This window comes from Silurus meridionalis, chromosome 16, assembly GCF_014805685.1.
Source record: "Silurus meridionalis isolate SWU-2019-XX chromosome 16, ASM1480568v1, whole genome shotgun sequence".
NCBI classification, from domain to species: domain Eukaryota; kingdom Metazoa; phylum Chordata; class Actinopteri; order Siluriformes; family Siluridae; genus Silurus; species Silurus meridionalis.
In genome coordinates, this window is record NC_060899.1 from 6,188,759 (window position 1) to 6,209,374 (window position 20,616).

Below are 20,616 nucleotides of genomic sequence, written 5' to 3' on the forward strand. Positions count from 1 at the left end.
TCAAGTACAGGAATGGTGTATTTCGTCTATTACTGTCAAAGTTATGTTGTTTTAATAAGTGTTATCTCACATTCAATTATTTTGTGTTGTGGGACTGTCAGAGAGCCAGTCAAGTGGGAGAGAGGAGTTGTAAAACTTCTTTGTCCAAACTAAGAATTAACAAACTACTAACTAACTATTTCTTTGTCCGCATAGGGCTTCACCAGAGTACAACAGATTCTGTGTTTTTTGTGTTTTCAAATATCAATTACCTCCCAGTAATGGGGGAGCCAAGGTGTTGTTGGGGGCTTCAAAGCCATAACCTCCATGTAAAGTTCCTCTTACTAACAATACAAAGTCAAAGGCCAAAACGTCTTTCTAAAACAGCTGAAGAAACAACCTACACAATAACTTTAAAGGTGATACCTTGCGATTCTGTTAGTAAAAGAAAATGTATCAAACAATAGTTCTATCTGAACCGCTCTCACTGACCTCCTTCCCAAATAATAAATAAAAATAAATGTGGCATTTACCTAAAGGCATGATTCATGAGGAGCCTGCACTTTTTTCCTCATAGATTTGTCTACTCCAACAAGGGCATAGCTTTTAATATCAGGATGCAACTTCATTGTCACTTGCTTTTTTGCAGGGCCATTAGAGGTTTGAGAGTGCTGCCAGCTGAAGTGTGTGAACTACTATGCATACCAGGTAACCCACATTGTGCTCTTTTGGTATGTTACTTATAGTGCTAGGCCTAAACTGAAAAAAAAAAAAAAAACCCTAATTCTAAACACATGCCAGGCCATGGTTTTATGTAAAATAAAAAAGTATTATTCCACTTATAACAAAGCTTTTTTTTGCCAATGATTAAATCTTTGCTTTACAAACCTCATGCTTTTTAATTGTTCATATTTAGATTCAACGTTAGAAAGTAACTATTGTACCTGAGAGACTGTTCCTGTTCTCTTATTGTGCATGATTTCAGTAATAGTTTCATTTCCAAAAAAAAAAAAAACAGTCTCTTTTGTCTCTCTTTCTTTCTTACGGAAACAAAAAAATAATAATCACAGTTTCTCATTTTACTGAGATAAAAATTCAAATCAGAATTGCACATTCTAGCATTCTGTGTTGTGGACATAATACATTTTTTCTCAGTTGCTTTGGAGCTTTTCTCAGATCAGAAATGAAATTCTCAAACTTGTTTAACCTCCACGTCATTTAATCACTTGAGCATATCATAAAAACAATTCTTGTTGCATGGTAAATTCATTTAATTGATTGTGTACAATTATCTGCTGTTTCCTATATCATCAGTTGTTTATGTCATGTTAAACAAATAACATTAAAAGTCACCCCAAAACATTTAGGCATCAGTTTATTGCATAAGTCATTGAATGCAAAATGGTTAAACCAGTTGTACATTTTTGTAGAAATTGTTTTGAGAATGCACTTACTGGTTTGCAAATATTAAAGATGATTTGAGGAATGCTCCAAAGCAACTGAGAAAAACTGTAATAGTATTTGATTCATGTTTCACATATTTGTCATTATTGTTCAAGAATGGGAAGCTTTTGTGGGCTCATTACTTAAGTAATGGTTCTGGATTGGATTTTGTCTTCATGATTGGGGGGTCCAGTCTGGTAGGCATCTTTTGCAATCATATCTGCCAATGATATACAATACTTATGTCATGATGAAGGACTTCAGGCTTCATGCTATCGAATATATTTGTATCAATTGAATTTTTTTGTTCATTTTTGCACAGCCATTAACAAGTACAGTGGTCATGGGGCTATCTACTGACCTGTTGACATGTACATTTTAATTTGTCATAAAAAAGACAAACGTGCCTAATTTACTTTTTCTTTGTACTGCTGATACTCTGTAAGCCTGTCTCTAACAGTTTTTTGTATATGCTACATTTATACTGTATACGGTGTCGTATAGCTTAAAATGTACCTGGCAAAGTCTAATCACTGAAATGTATTTAAAATTGAAACAGAAACACCAAAGCCAAGCGAAAGTAGAAATTGTTCCTTTCATACCCAGGAACTATATTTAGTGAATGCTACAAACACAAGTCTTTTAGAAATTTGTTGGAAAGGGAACAAAGTGGTTAAATACTGTTGTGGTTTAGTAATCACTTACGTTTGATATTTTCTTCTGATCGTCAGAGCAGTTTTATTCTATGGACAGTATCCAAAGACAATGTCAGCAGGGTGGGGTGGTGGATAAGTAAATATTTGTATTTCGTATTATGTATTTATTATTATTATATACAGAAACCCTACTCAGTTTACTTTATCCTAGCACAATATTAGACATGTAATACAGTACAGACCAAAAGTTTGGACACACCTTTTGTGTCCAAACTTTTGGTCTGTACTGTATATATATATTATATATACAGTACAGACCAAAAGTTTATATATATTATATATACAGTACAGACCAAAAGTTTATATATATTATATATACAGTACAGACAGTTGGGACAGTTTGGACACACCTGCTCATTCAAAGAGTTTTCTTTATTTTCATGACTATGAAAATTGTAGATTCACACTGAAGGCATCAAAACTATGAATTAACACGTGTATTTATATACATAACAAAAAAGTGAACTGAAAATATGTCATATTGTAGGTTCTTCAAAGTAGGCATCAAGAGAATGCCAAGAGTGTGCAAAGCAGAAATCTAAGCAAAAGGTGGCTACTTTGAAGAACCTACAATATGACATATTTTCAGTTGTTTTACACTTTTTTGTTATGTATATAATTCCACATGTGTTAATTCATAGTTGTGATGCCTTCAGTGTGAATCTACAATTTTCATAGTCATGAAAATAAAGAGAACTCTTTGAATGAGAAGGTGTGTCCAAACATTTGGTCTGTACTGTATATCATGAATGATTGATTCCAGTAAAAGTTAAGGGCATATATAAACCTATTTAAATTCAAATAAATTATGATCAGATTATTCAATCATTTGTCTTTCTTGTAAAAGAAATAGAAAATGTTATTTACTTACTCTAATTGGGACAGTGGTAACTTGTCAGGTAGTTCTGTGACAAGAACTAGAAGGCAGTGAGTACAATACAATATCAAAAGTGTAAAAAATTAAAAAAATTAAAAAGAAAACTAAATATTAATGAAGTACTACTACTACTACTACTACTACTACTACTAATATCATATATTATTATTATTAATATTATTATTATTATTATTATTATTATTATTATTATTTGGCTTAGCAGCACACATAAATTGGAAACAATTGGATTTGATTTCTGGATAAGTGATTTGTTATTATTATTATTATTATTATTATTATTATTATTATTATTGCTGTTGTTCAAAATGGAACAAGTTAAAGTTAAATAAAGAGACTTTAACACACTCTAAGAAATAATCACATAACTAGATATTTTTTAATAGATGTTGTGGTCTTATGTAGGGCAAACCACCTCACATGTAGGCATAATAATACATTCTAGCAAGTCAGGTAATTTACTAATAAAATAGAACAGACTAAGCATTACTGTCAGCACTGCTGATAAACACCTCTGCTTTTCTTAACTTTCTTGGTACACAAAGAGCAAATACTATTGACGTCCATTTTTATCTTTATATAGGGAACTATCAATATGACAAAATTCCCTGTTTTCTGTACAATCTTGCTTTTGTGGAGTAGCTTTTGGTATGGACCAGTTTGTGAGTGTCCCCCAAAGATTACAGAGGATTTATAATTTTTTTTTACAATTGAGTGGCAGCAGTAGCCTTTGGGTATGTTACAAACACAGGTTAAAAAATATAGACAATAAAAACATCTCCTTAAAGATGTTTGTGTCTAGCAGCTGGTCCTAGTTAGGCAAAAGACAAAAATCCCTGGCATTTGCTATAATCAGTTTAAAAATCATAGAATGCTTTATTTGGGCAAAGGTTTGTGCCCAATCATATGTGGGAATTCTTCAAACTCTCCAGAAAGTTGCTAGCACACAAAGGTATAGGATGTCTTGTATGCTGTAGTGTTACAAGTTTCTTTTACCGGAACTAAGAGGTTCAAACCTGTTCCAGCATGACAAGCAATGTCCATTAAGACATGGTTTTCAAAACTAGACTGAAAGAACTTAAGTGGCTTGCACAGAGCCCTGACATCGACCCGACTGAACTGGAACACTGATTGTACCCCAGGCTTTTTCCCCTAGCATTGCTGCCTGACTTCACTAATGCTCTTGTGGATGAATGTACAAATTCTTTCAACCACATACAGTACCAAAATCTTGTAGAAAGCCTTCTCAGAAAGGTGGAGGTTATAATAGCAAAGGGGGAAACATTTGAAATGGTATGTCCACAAACACTTGACCATAGAGTGTAGTTGCATTTCCATGTACACAAAACTGATATGAAATAGTAATGGCTTTAACATATGATATATTCAATTGTATTATGATATGAGCTTGTATCTCAGCTCACCAACTCCATTTCCCAGCAGTCAATGCAGCCTTTAATAATAGCTACCACAGAATTCAACTCCCATGGCACTCACACACTCTTCAGATTGCAACCAACCATCTGTCGATTGAACACAGATATGCTCAAACACACACACAAGCACGTAACACGTACAGAAAAGACTTTCATTCCTTGTGAAGTATACACACTCTGCACTCAGTTTATTGACTTTACACAGCATTTAATTATCTCATTTGCTATTTTGTTGCCGACCTGTTTTGCTCTCATTTATTGAACTACTAGATACATATGTTCATGAGTCGCCTGACCATTGCTAGTTTGAATTTGTTTGCCATCTGCTATTAGAGCTGATTATTTCTACACTTGCATCTGTCTGTGACTTCTTTGGATTGGATTAAATTTCAGTATTAAAAGGAGCAAAAAGAATTATTCTCAAATCATTCTCCACATCGTTGTTCCTGATGGAGAAAGTATAGTATATTCCTCCAGGAAATTAGTTTAGTGGTTTTAATATACAACACTGGTACAGACAACTTTGCAACCTACAGTAAATACCTAAAAATTCTGTAATAAATTATAAACAGGAGGTTTCACCACTCTCCGCCTTCAATAATTTATCTGATTAGTAGACTTTTCACTGTGAAGATGTGAAGTAGCCAGAAGGGACACATTTAATTAGATTAGATTTAATTTTATTGTCATTGTGCGGAGTACAAGTACAGGGTCAATGGTAGCTCAATTGTTAAGGTTCTGGGTTACTGATTGGAAGGTCAGGGGTTCAAGCGCCGGTATCGCCAAGCTGCCACTTTTGGGCCCATGAGCAAGGCCCTTAACCCTCTGTGCTCCAGGGGCGCTGTATCATGACCGACCCTGCGCTCTGACTGCAGCTTCTAAGCAAGCTGGGATATGCGAAGAACAAATTTCACTGTGCTGTAATGTATATGTAACAAATAAATTCTATTCTATTCTATTCTATTCTATTCTATTCTATTCTATTCTATTCTATTCTAATGCAGTTAGCATCTAACCAGAAGTGCAAATATCAATGTATATAAATAAATCTAATATAAATATATAAATATACAAAAATACAATAAACGTATTATGGGAGTACAAGGGTTCAATATATATTACAATAATACAGTATAAGGTACAATCTGAAGATCACAGAGGGGTATTATTTGAAAGTGATATTAACAATGCAAAAAAGGCAACGTGAGGTAGAATGCAATATATGATTTAAATATAAATATTATATTATTAAATAAATATTATTCTATACTATATAGAATAAGTAGGCATTTATAGTAAGAGGCATCAAGGAAAAGTGTACAGTATGGAGATGTGCAGTTTTTATTTTATAGTCTTAAGTTGATTGAGTTGGATGTAGAGATAATCTTTATTTATATAGTTCAACAGCTAAAGGAAAGAAATGGTTCCTGAGTCTGGGCTATACCTGTACTGTCTCCTAGATAAGAGAGGAGTAAACAGTCCATGGCTGGGGTAAGAGGTGTCTTTACTAAAGATTTTCCCCCTCCATAGGCAGCGTTTGTGGTGTATGTCTCTAATTTAAGGGTGATTGAACACCAGTGATGTGTTGGGCAGTTTTCACCACCCATTAGAGAGCATTCTAATCTGAGACAGTGCAGTTGCTGTACCACACTGTGATGCACTGTGTAGGAAATAAATCAGTGTTGTGCCTTTTTGATCAGTGTGACAGTGATGAGGTTCCAGGAGAGATCTTCAGAGATATGGGCACCAGGAATTTTAAGATAGGGAAGAGGTTTGTCACCTGACAGTGTGGTGTACCAAAAACAATCTTGCATTTAGCATTGAGAACACCAATGGGCTGATAATGGACAACTGGCAGAACAGGATAGGACAAACACTTCCATTCACATTAATGGAACTGAAGTAGCGAGTGTGTCCTATCCTGCTCTGCCAGTTGTTCATAATCAGCCTATTAGTCTTCTCAATGTAAAAGTTGAGGATGGAGGAGTTGCAATTGTTGATCCTAACAGACTGTGATCTGTTAGTGAGAAAGTCCAAAGTCCATTTGCAGAGGGAGGGGCTGAAGCCAAGATCAGCGAACTTGGTGATCAGTTTGAATTGAATCACAGTATTAAATGCCGAACTGCAATCCCGAAATATATGTTGTTTTTACCCAGGTGATTCAGGGCAGTGTGGAGAGCTGAGGCAACGGTGTCCTTAGGTGACCTGTTGGGTTTGTAGGCAAACTCAAATGGGTTCAATGTTGGGGACAAGACCATTTCCAGATGGGATAAGACCAACATCTCAAAACACTTAGTCATGATTGATGTGAGAGCAACAGGGTGGAAGTTGTTGAGGGCCATTGCAGTACCATGTTTTGGAACAGGCACAATGGTGATTGTTTTGAAACAGGTAGGGACAATAGCATGGGCCAAAAAGAAATTGAAAATGTAGGGGAAGACATTGGCCAGCTGTTTTGCACAGGCCCTGAGCTCTTGTCATCAAATGCCTTCAGGACCAACAGCTTTATGTTCAGTCTCTCTGTGCAGGATGGTGCACATGTCACTGGTGGAAAGTATAAGTGGCAGGTCATCAAGTGGGAGCTCGGTTTTGATGGTCGATTCTGTGTTTTCACGATCAAAGCAAGCGTAGAAGATGTTCACTTTGTCTAGAAGGGTAACCTTGCTGGTAGAGGGGGTGATGCTTCATGGTTTGTCGTTAATCTGCAGGTTGCTTTGGATGTTGTAGAGAACTATTCGACAAGAATGATTCACATTAGCAACATGTGAGGAGAAGGATAGTTGATTGTCCATGGTCGCCCCAAGGACATTCAATTATCCGTCTACTCACATGTTGCTAATGTAAATCATTCTTGTCGATTAGTTCTCTACAACATCCGAAGGATTCAACCATTTCTGTCCTCACAGGTGCTTGTTCAGGCTCTTGTCATTTCGAGACTGGACTACTGCAACTCTCTGCTGGCAGGTTGACCTCTGAAAGCTATTTGTCCACTGCAAATGCAAATAGCTGCGAATAACTTGTGTTCAACCTGCCCAAGGTTTCCCACACCACCCCACTGCTGCACTCCATCCACTGTCTCCCAATAGCTTCATGTACAGTATCAGATTAAAAAAACTGATACTTGAAAAATAGACCCTGACCTCAAAGACCTCATCACCCCTCGCACTGCACTATGCTGCCTGAGATCCTCCAGCACTGTTTGACTGGTACAACCTTCTCTCAGGATAACAGGTAAGTATGCTTCAAGGCTCTTCTCTGTTCTGGCAGCGAGGTGGGGAAATAAACTTCCCCTAGATGTCCGAACAGCGGAGTCCTTCTTCAATCTTCATGTGACGGGTGAAGACCTTCCACTTCTTGGTACACTTAAACTAACACTTTCCAATTTTGTTTTGTTAAATAATTATTCATTTTTTTTAAATACACAGAGATTTAGGCTGTTTATCTAAAGTTGTAATCTAGCGTACCAGTGTAGATTTATTAATTTATTGAGACTCAAAGCACTTTTATACGTTCTGGAAAAATGTGTCTGATAAATGACGCAAATGTAAATGTTTAAAGACAACCAATGCCATTTGGACAGACATGGGACCTTCATTTTGCTGTCTAGTTTCCAGGAAGAGAGGAGCCCTGATGCATATCTTCCATGAAACGGCAAATTCTGTCAAACGTGTTAGATGCTTGAAAGGAGCACTGTGCAGAGCAGAGTTGATAAGTGTTATCAGGCAGATGAGAGCTGGTGTGTTTTTGGTTTTGGCTTAAATCTGTTGCAGGGAGTGAATGCAAGAACTGGATTGTGTGGGGAAATATTGGGAAATGAAAACATACACCGGCATTCTGAAACAGCTTGGCACGCATGGTCAGACCTGCCAGGAATGAGTTGCTGTAGGTCAGTGTCTAGATGATAATAGACAGAACAAGTACTTAATTGGCCTGTGTAGTGGCAGTGGTGTCTCAATGGTTAAATCTTTGGCTTACTCATCAGAAGGTTGGAGATTCAAGCCCTAGAAACTGGAAAGCTGCACTGAATCATTGTTGAATTTCTGCACACTGATTACAGCTTCCTAACAATCTGGGATACAAAAGAAGAGTTTCACTATACTGCAATGTATAGGTGACAAGATTATGGTTGCTATTTTACACAGAAATGACTGGATCCTTCTGATGCTGCATGAACGATTCAAGCTAGCAATGTAAAAAAAGAAAACTTGGTTGTCAAGACCTACCACAATCATGCAATAACAAAAATATTTAAACCATTTAAAACATCATTCAAATAGCATATATGTCACAAAGTCTTGCAGATATTCAAATTAATGTTTAAGGAAATGCCAAAATGCTACAATGGATTTCATCAGGGAACTATAGTACAACATTATTCAAAGTGTTTTGCAATTTGAGGGCTCTCCTGTATATGTCATTCATGCAGCTTTATGCTTAGATGAATGCCCCTATCTACTATTCATTGACACAAATTTTCATTAAAAAAAACAGTCTCATTACCCATATTTATAAATGTATCCTTTGCCAGGTGGCTAATTAGGTAATGTTTATTAAGGACACTGGTATGGTCATGGTTGTGTAAGCATCCATGACCCATGCATTTTCTATTTTAGGAGGCTTGTTTCCCCCTTTAATTTAATCATTATACAGTAGTGGTGATGTATTCGCGTTGGAGCTATTGATTGTGGGGGTGGGTGGATTTGCAATCCTTGCCAAAAACAAGTCTTTCAACAATTGCTTCATTATAATTTTAAAGGACTCTGAATGGATTGAAACAGAAATTGTTTGGAGGAAAAATGCATGACTTGACATGTAGATGGTAGGCTGCACTAGTAATTGGTATTGCATGCATGAAGTTGTGAGCTCTGTGTCCTCAGGGAGCACTTAGGGAATTCGACACTACATTCTCAACTTTAGCCAAAATACCTTGAACCTTTAGATGTAGCAGTGATGTACTATATATAAATAGCATGACTTTATAGGGTAGAACATCAACCTTCAACTATTTATCAACCTCAGTAGTAAGAAGTTTTGCAAAAGAACATGAACAGAAAAATAATAGTTTTAGAAAGCAGTCTTCTCTTCGAATTCATCCAAATTTATTTACATGGATTTAAAGGCAGAGAGATGTGTGGAAAAATTTATAGAAACAATCCAGCCAAACTGATGAGAGGTGAACATGATTATAAAGTCATCCTGAATGCAGAAATCAGCAAAGAAATTATTCAAATGTCAAAAGTGGTTATTTTAGCAGATTACTGGTTCAAAGCATTGAAGCCTCCCTTTTTGTAAAAAAACGAAAAAAACGAAAAAAAAAACAAAAAACAACAACAATAAAATAAGAGATCATATATCATTCTATCTACAAAGCATCTATGAGATTAAACTGAAAAGAAATAACTGGCAGATCTATTTTTTTGGGGTGTGTGTGTGTGTGTGTGTGTGTGTGTGTGTGTGTGTGAGAGAGAGAGAGAGAGAGAGAGAGAGAGAGAGAGAGAGAGAAATTCATTCATACTTTATCTGTAAGTGTGACTTAAGTGTCAAAGTAGATTTAGGGCCTCTCTGCCAGTATAGCATAACCTCAGATGTGTTATAATTACTGATTTATTCTAGTCTCTAGACATGTCAATTTATCACATCGCTGCCAGTTATTGACTTTGAAATGTAAACTTCAGGGATCATATTTTATATACTATGCATAAAGCACAAATAAAGTCCCTTGTCAATCCATTTGTAATGCATTAGCTCCTTTCTGTTTTAATCTTGTGTCAGGTCTTGTCAAAATCAACCCAGTACATCTTAACTTTGAGGGTTAGGGCATATATATATCAGTATTACATGCTACTAAACTGACTTTAACCACAATTTGAATAGTGCAGAATATTCTTTTTTTTAATTGTTTTATTCTCAGTTTTTTTCATACAGTATATTAGCCAGAATTTCTTGCGGAAAAGGTAGGCTATGTCTTCTATTGGTGGCATAACTAATGTAATTATTGTGTCACAAGTTTGACAAAGATATTTCTATACTCTGCACAAGAAAAAAATCTTTAAGGAATGTTTCTATAGTTTTTTCTACATGTAAAAATGCACGACATGCACATTGGTGAACAGTAAAAAAGTATTTATTTATTAATTTTTTTTACTGTACAGAGTATTCTCATTTGGGGAAACTATCACTTCACTGCATTTTAAGAAATAAAAAAAGACTATTTTAAAGTGAAAAAAATAAAATATCTGTAAAAATGTTTAACTTCACCATTGAATTGCATACATTATTAAAATAAAGTTTTCATGAATCAGTATTTACATTTGATAAATACTTTCACAGTACAATTTTCTTATGTAGAAATGCCTGCCATTTTTTTTACTTTTATTAGAGTAATATTTTACAGGGGGTTTGCATTTTAAGTACAGTAAAGGTACCAAGTATTGAATTCAAATTTTAAACCTAATAAATAGTATAAAAGTCACTAAATCAACAGAAAACAACCTAACTTTAAGCATCAATTATATTTAAGAACAAACAATATGTGTGATGCATGTTACTGTTTTTCATTTGTACCTACTGAATACTTCCTCCTACTTCCATGCATTATTTTACTGTTGACATGAAACAGTTGTGCACATCTCTCCTACTGAATATGGGCATGCTTTGGACAAGGAGTGCACATCATTCTTTCAACCATGCTTGCCCTGCACAACAGAGTACTTTATGTGCTTTCCAATTTCAAGTCACTCTGTTTGTCTTTGTCTCTCTTGTCACACATCCAAGACCCAAGATATTTCCACTCAACAATGTTCTTCAGTTTCTGGAACACGATGTAAACAAGTTTTATATTTGTTTCTTTCACTTGGCCCCTCCTTCACCATCTTTAATTTGCATTGCCTGTTGGACAACAATGTGGCAATATCACACACCGTTTCAGATCAAAATCTGAGAACTTGCAACCAGTAGCAATTATCTGACACATACCCAAGACGGCAGAGCAATGTTGTCACGGTTCAAGTTTCATTTCCAGGAGCGTCATTGTGTGACATGTCAGTACATGATCCTAGAGTTCACATATCTAAGATGAATTAATATGAGCACTGAATACATGGAGGTATATTGTGATAAGAAAATGTTATATAGTTATCAGATACTGTAGTCGTACATAATAAATTACACAAAAGTCTAAATACTTTATTTTTTAAGAGTATTCAAGATAACAATCTTTTCTCATGTTTAACTTCATTACTTTTTTGATTTGCTAGAAATCTTTTCATTAAGTAGGTATGTAAATTGACAGCATTTGCTACTCAGTGCCTTGTTCATTTGAACATGTACAGTAATTGTAGTCCATTTCAATCTTTAGGCCTTAACTGGCTTAATAAAACAACATATTACCTCTGTGCTCTTTTGATGAGACTTACAATAACACATATAGACACATACGTTAAAGACAATAAGACAATTAAATGTATATTAGGTACTAGTTCACCAAGAAAGTAAGGCTTAGCGAAGTCTAAGCCTTTTAATTAATTTTTTTCATTTTGCCCACAGACAATCGCACCTGCCAAATAAATAAATGTATAAAGAAAAATGTGACGAACAGCAGAAAGCTAAGAGCAACAATCTACAAAATATATTCAGTATGTCATGTATGCAATTTCACACTGTTTTATCATTTAATGTTATTTATATGATTTAAAATGATCCAGTTTCTAAACTGAAATTATTCAATCTAATGTCTTTAATTATTTTAAACTCTTGTTACAGAATTGTTTGTATGTCTTTGAGGATTATTAAAGATTAAGCTGGTAAAAAGCCCTGCTATCAAAAAAAGCAAATGTATATAGGTTAGAGAGAAAACAGACTGGATCAGCACCATTGTTAAAAGCTGTAGGTATGTCATTCACAAGATACTGTAGGAATATTAAACAAGCATAAAAATATACATTTCTATTCACACATCAAAAAAACGTTATCCTTCATTTTTTTGTATGAAGGGTAAAAGCTATTAGTATGTGACCTTTGTTCTCTACAATCAGGTACAGATGAGAAAATTAATATGGGTACAATATTTTTGCTAAAAAGTCCTGAAGTGTTTTGGAATAGACACAAAGACACACAGATGCACAGTAAGATCCACAAAGAAACACATTAAAAGTGTTGCTTCACTGCTTTAATTTTATAAAAATGAGTCATTAGGTGTTCTGTGGTGAATAGTTAGATGCTGTTTAGTATGTTGCTAAGAAATTACTTTTGTTTTTTTAATAACTAATCCCCCCCCCCATCTCTCTCACACATACACACACTCCATTATCCACACCATTAGGATTTAATTCCTATTTTTGTCAAAAAACATCAGATCACCTCCTCACCCTGCCATTCGCTTTTGCGATGACCTACAGTAACACTCTGCACTCCTAAAAACCTGGTGTTAATGGTGCCATTCACTGAGGCACACAGACGAGAACAAACACATTCATTCATGCATCATGCATCGAAATGTTAATGTGACTGAGCTACACCACATTTTCACCAGGCATTGTAATTACACAGTCTAATTCCCCTTTATAGAAAGTAATTATAATTTGTTGCTGAACGATGCTTAACAGTCATCTGGCAATGGAAAAGCAATAAATACTCTCAAATGCGCTCACATTAATTCTTTTTGTACTGAACTGTTATATAAAATGATAATGAAAGAGATAAATTGAATGCTAATAAGAAAAAGATTTAACACCCTTTGCTGAGTTATATGTTAAAGATACCTACACCTTGCTTATTAGAAGCCCTGTACGCCTTTGGCTACCTAGGAATATGATCATAAACCCCTTTTCATTTTCAAAACACAAACAGTGATTCACTTTTGTGAATCATTATATTAAACACAGAAAAAGCACAGTTTTCAAACTTGTTTTTGTGTGGCTATGGAAAATGTATTTCTAGGTCAAAATGAACATTGTTGTAGACAAAGCCTTGACAAAATAAAGAGTAAAATGTGAAAATGTGAACTTGTTTTTGTGTGGCTATGGAAAATGTATTTCTAGGTCAAAATGAACATTGTTGTAGACAAAGCCTTGACAAAATAAAGAGTAAAATGTGAATGTAGACATCAAGAGGTTTGAATTGACATGCTGCTGCATTAACTAGTCAGTTCAGCTCATCTTCCTTCCTTTTGAAGGCAATGTATACATATACATATCAGCACATTAGTTGTAAACATGACAGCAAATGCAATGTTTCCTTGTACACTTTTGTTGGTGTTGGTTCAATTACATATTCCTACACATCGCAAAAATTGCATCTTGACAAATGGAGTCGGATGAGTCCGGTCGAGGTCCTTCCCCAGCCTCAACACCGGGGCCTACCGTTCTTCCCCGACCTGCACACCGAGGTGTCCAGGTCCTGGGAGACCCCGTATGCGGCGCGTACTTTTTCCAAACAAACCTTGCTGTACGCGAATGTAGTTGGGGCTAAGGAGTGCGGCTACAGGGTGATGCCAAGTGTGGAAGAGACGCTAGCAAGCTATCTCTCCCCTAGCATAGCATCGTCGCTCAAAGGTCAGCAGGTCAGGCTGCGGATTGCCTCCACACGATAAGTGTGTTGCAGGCATACCAGGCTGACTTGCTGCAGGAGTTGGACGAGGGACTTAGCTCTGGGGCTGATGACATTAAGGAGTTGCGTTGTGCTGCCGACCTAACCCTTAGGGCCACGAAAGACACGACGCGGGTCGTTGGTCGGTCCAAGTCAGCCCTAGTGGCCACAGAAAGGCACCTCCCTGACAGGGACCTGCGTCAACAGGTTTCTGGGGTCTTATAAGAAATCGTATTCCAGCGGTACCTCCCTTGATGCTCCTGTGGGGTTGCTCGGTGGCAGCCTCAGCCTGGTCCATCCAGGCACCACAAAGCTCAGAAGGAGAGCATCGCCTGGGGCCCCTGGGGCCTCCCTGCAGGGACTGGGTGTCAAGGCTCTCCTTCTCGGCCCAAGAAGGAACTGGGCGACTTCAGATTCGTCCTCGCTTTAAATAAACGGGCCGTGGTGCATAAGCCCTGACGACTTGCTTCTAGGAGGGCGGTGTACACCTCGTTCCACAGTGGCCGTTCCCTCTGCAGCATGACTGGGAGGCCAGGCCATTAGCTCTGCCACAAGATGTGCTTCATAGCACGGCCTTCCCCCAGCCCCGAAAATCACTGCGGATGGGGGAGACCCACCACCTCTCAGGAGGCACCAACGGCTGCAGGGCACTTCTCCAGCCATTCGGGTACAGCTGTTAGCCCTGCCACAGGATGTGCTTCAGGGCGCAGCCTACCTCCAGTGTCTCCCTCTATATCTGCCCCGAAGGTCTCTGCGAATAGGGGAGACCCACCGCCTCTCAGGAGGCTCCAACGGCAGCAGGGCAATGCTCCAGCTGCTCTGGAAGGGTCAGAGGCCAGCCTCGAGAGTTGCGACACAGCTCGAGTTCCCGAATGGGGAACGTCCCTTGGTTACGTATGTAACGCTAGTTCCCAGAGGAAACGAGACACTGCATCCCTGCGGCGCTTACCTCCTCTTTTGCAGAAGCTAATGTTACAACCACTGCACAGCCATTTTGTAGCTCCTGGTTGACGCAACGTTGCTCACCGATGACGTCACGACTTGCCTTTTGGACAGATTTCACACGTGGTTCACAGCATGGAAAACGCGAGGCATTCCCAAAGTGTTGCATCACAGCGTCTCTTTCCTCTGGGAACTACTGTTACATACGTAACCTAGAGACGTTATTTATGACCTTCACAACAGAAACTTATCAAAAACAAAGAAAAACTGGATGAAGCCAGTTAAATTAGCAATGTGCCAGGGTTATTAAGTATCTTGCTTGTGCCTACATGAACATATGGCCCACAATCACAAACATTCTTATTACTGCTTGCTGTTCTCTTTACTGTAAACTTGTCAAAGCATAACACAAGCATTAATCACATAATTCATGCACAAACAAAGCATCATATACTAAATTATAAAACAATATAGTAACAAATACATATAGGACATTACATTTAGCAACAAATTAAATGTGATTTCTATGTTATAATGAGTGATAGGACAAAGGAAGTGGCTTGTAACAAACATTAATTCATTAATAACAAACATTCACATTTAAAATTATATATATATATATATATATATATATATATATATATATATATATATATATATATATATATATATATACATGAACTACATGAACATGAGATTAGCAAAAAATTATTCTTCCACTTCCACTTGTTGTAGCATGTATTAGAAGATAATAGGTGAACTGACATGAATCAGTGATGAATCTACAAGCAAGTACAAGCTGGAATTAAGTGTTAATAAATCTTTCACTTATATTCCCTTCCCTCATTTTTTATAGAAGACACACATCTTTGATTTACTACACATTACAGTAGTATATTATAAAGTATACAATTAAAATAAGTGCACCCCTGTCAAAATCACTTGAATGTCAAATTATTTAAAATGCTATCACAATACAGTAGTTGCATTACTTCTTGGTTGAATAGTGGTGTATTTGTTCCTAGGTAAAATTGTAAAAAATAACAGTTTCGATTTATTATATTATAATACAGGCCAAATATTTTTTTAAAACCAATAATCAGACAGCTTGACAGATGTATGCCATTCTACAATGACAAATTATTTGGTAAATCTTTGTGGTGTTGCTTTACCATTCACTTGAAATACCCCAAGATGTTCTACTGGATTTAAGTCAGGTGACATGCTTGGCCAAGTTTTAGTTTTCATATTTCCGTTTCTTTTTATTGATTAATATCTATCAATAAAGAATAGCCCTTTTCTAAGCTTCTAGAGAGTTATCTTGTCAGCCAGCACCTTGGTATAGCCACAGGCATTCATAGTTCCTATTTTCCCAACATCGATTACACTCATGCTGCCCCGTTTAATCACCTTGATGCTTTCCTAATAGTATTCACTGTGGTAATCCTAGCCTGATTTATGCAAAGAAAATCCTGGACTAAATAAATCTATTTTGGTCTCATTTGTCCAAAGAAAGTTCTTCCAATATTCATCAAGATCTTATCTTTAGCAAATGTTTAATCATAAAGTTTTGTGCTGAAAAGAGAGTACTGCTTTCTTTGTTTTTTTTGTTTTGGATGTTGTCTTTAGAGGTTGACATTTTATAATTTGCCCAAATGTGTTTTAGAACTTTTTAGAAATTTTATGTCATTTTAGGAGGATGAGCACTGTGACACTGAGGACTGAAACTATGCTTTATAATATACTATGCTTTATAGCTTTTTGTTTTATACCTCCTGATTACTGCTGAGTCATTTAACTGAGCTTAGCTGGTCACCAATCTTCCAGTATCCTTTTCCATCTCTGTGAAGTTTCACAATACAGATATTTCAAGTTCTCCGGCAGTTCTTTTCAAAGTGGAGCCATGATGCAGACGGACTCAGTTCAAAACTGAACACGTTCTGAACTTCACAGGTCATTTTCAGTGGTGGACAGTAACAAAATGAATGTAATTCGTGACTGTACTTAAGTAGCTTTTTTCATATCTTTACTTTATTTAAGTATTACATATCAAAGTCAAATATCTAACTTTTTACTTAACAACATTTGATTAGTCCCTTTTGATTGATGAGTGGATAACAACGTCAAGCACGCAGCAATCCACCAATCAGGGTTGAGCGTGAGCTTTGTTTTAATTGCTTGGTTGTATCTACAGTACTTAGCATTAACATACAGTTTAGCGTCAGTTCAACAGCAAACAGAACCTTTTTTTAATATAATAAATTATGGAAGAAATTTCTGACTCTAACTAACTACAACACACACACGTGACCTAATTTGTGTAATTGTTTTTGTTGTTAAAAAGAAAGTTTTGGGCTCATGATCATTTTAATAGATATTAATCAGTGTTTGTCTAATTTATAATTCTATTATTAGATTGGTGTGCTAAGAGTAACATTAGAGTCTGGTTACAGAAACTGAGTTAATAAAGCACCAGTCTTTTGACAAAAATTATAGAACATAAAAGCCCTAATAAAACATAGTACTTTGGATTCTTAAGTACATTTGAAGGCAAATACTTATAAACTTTTAATTATACTGGAGTAATATTTTATTGAGTGTATCTCTACTTTAACTTAAGTACATGGTTTGCGTACTTCATTCACTATTGGTCATTTTATAACCATGTTTATGCAATTAGGCTAATTGTAAATCACAAGTGAAGTCAGAAGTGTTTCAATGTTCTTAGGTATATACAATTTTTGTTGCATTGAGTTTCTCATTTAAAGTGTTTGTTTTTTATTTGAAATTCTTAGTTTTTGATTGGGCATAACAAGAAAACATTCATTTGTCAAGACAGAAATAATGCAGTTATTGATAGATAATACATGTTGATTCGTTTGACATTCAAGTGATACCATAAGAAGGGTATAGTCATGTCTGGTGTATACTGTATACTGTTCATTTGTATCTGCTAATAAAGGTATCTACGAATTGGTAAGCAATATGCTCAATTTCTATAATGTTTGGCCAACTTTGCTTTGACATATCACAGTGCTTTATGCTATCTTGAGGATTGTAAGAGTTAAAACTTGAAACAAATAAACTTTCTGAACTTCTGCGATAAAACAGGTTTTAAGCAGTGATTTGCTTATGCTTTTAGGCCTATTGCGATTAAGCAAGACCTTAAGAGTCCTGACATACTGTGATTTTCTGAATAACACGATAGAGAAATTTAAAATGCTGTCAGGAGCAATCTACAGAAAAGCTGCAGTGGTTAAATTTAAACTCTCTCTCTTTCTCCCTCTCTCTCTCTCTCTCTCTCTCTCTCTCTCTCTCTCTTACACTCTCACCCATGTGCTATAAACTGATATGCAACTGAATATTAAACTAACTTATGTGAATAAACTTAAATGTGCTGTCAGAAATATTTACAGGGGATGGTGCAGCAGCTTACACAAACCATGATAAGTAATTTCTATATGCTCGTGTGTAATGTTTTCAATATTTATAACATATTCAAGCTCTATTTAACTAATAGTCTTCTTCACAATTAATGTGCAATTAATTTCCTAGTACATGAAAGGCATTTTTGTACCATATGAGCACTAAATAGTCTCAGAATGCCACTGTCCTAGTTTTAGAATTTTCTTTTTTATTTTGAGCATTAAAAAGTGATTTTGAATCCATGAATTAAAAAAATCCATTATGGCATGAAACTGCTGACATCATGATAAACAATGTATATTAATTATTCAGCAATTATGAGTGTTTAGCAGGTGGTGGATTTAACTTCTTTAAATTCTGAGGAACATCAACGATGTTTACGATCCATATTGAAATTTGAGCCCAAGGCGTACACTATTTAAATATACAAGGCTTTTTTTTTCTTTCATAGCCTATCCTATGTGCAAGCCCACTGGTTTTACAGGTTCCTGTCAGTAGAGTGTCAGCAATCTGTTACATGGTAGCTGCATTCAGTTCTGGGAATTTTCACGACTCTGTTCATGCTTGTCTATTTTCACTACAGGATTAAATATTAGTGAGATATTGCACAGGTGTCAGTAAAAGAGAAGCTTCTAAAGGTAAGTATTTTATGGACCTTTCTGTAATATAACCTTCCTGAAGGAATTTAAAATATCAATTTATTTAATATTATTTAATAATTTTCTACTGTGTAATGTATATGTACATTGCAATACACTATGCTCCCAGATAAAATTTTAGTCCTGCTGCAAAAAGTGTCATTCATTATAGATTTAAATACAGTATAAAACAAATTGTAATGTATATTTATTTAGTCATTTTAGAGTTTATGTTAATTTGTGTACATTGGATGTACATAGATCTCTGCTTCTCTAAGGTGTACATTCTCTTGCATGTTATTTTTCCAGACAAACATCCGTCTGTGATGTTTGAGAACCATATATTCAATTAATTTTACTGTGCGCATGACATTTATGAACAGTGTCATGCGTACTGAAATTCTTGTGTGTACAGTGTCTTTAGGTCAAAAGCCATTAGCATTTGTGTTGATTGTAAAAGCGTGTGTGCACATGTGGGTGTGTTTGTTTATGAAAGCGTGTCTGTGATTAATTTATTAAGGGACACACAGTTAAATTGCTGCTGCTTCTTCAAATATTGATCATTCCCTAGGTCTGGTTGTGTATGCACTATATGGTGTAGTATAAGTTAAAAATGCATCTTAATGTTTAATGCATGTCTTCCCTATAAATGTTTATTTGATTCTTTACTGTGATTAATTAAACCTGTTTTTTGCATCTTATTATGATCTTAAGAATCTATTTATTATAGACCACTGAAATGATGAGACATACGCAAGTTTCACATACCTTGTACTATGAAAGGACTCTTTAAAGTATGGTTCAAATGTCATGCATTCATGGGAAATGAATTACATATTCATTTATAATTGATCAAACTTCACTGGTGAGGTTTCTGTTGGAAAATGAAGATTTGCGCACATTCCACTGAGAGAAATGCAGGCGTAGTACAGCCACTGCCACAACTGCCCTCAATGAAATAGTATATAATTTAATGTGAAATATATTTATGCATATGGTTCAAAGCACATACTGTACCCACAAGTTACCACCACACAAAATGTTTCTCTAAAAACCCAAGAATTAAAGCATGAGACTGATTTTAGTAGATCTCAGTTTCTTTATGACTCATGTCAAATACCTTGTGTTGTTCAACTACTTGTTTTATTATTTATTAAACATGGCAAATGTCACAGAACCTTTTCTGACCTCTTTTCTGACATTTTCTGACATCTTCCACCTGTCTTGAATATATTTCTATACAGTCTATACTGTTGTCATAATTTGAGAATATTTAACTCATTATGAAATAGAGCTTAATCATCCTGAATTCCACGGTCTCTTTAGACAACTGATTTCTATAACTGCTCAACTATCAGCTTGGTTTTGTTACTAGCTCTGACGTGTTTGGTTTTTGCACTATGCATTCCCATGCTAATCCTCAGTGTTTATTTGGCATGTCAGGGCATCTCTGCCACTTATTCTTCTTTAAATGCAGCTCCTATCAGTGAGAACAATCACATTTTCCGCTTGAGGAAGCTGACTCACTTCAAGACTTCTAAAGAACAGAATGGTGT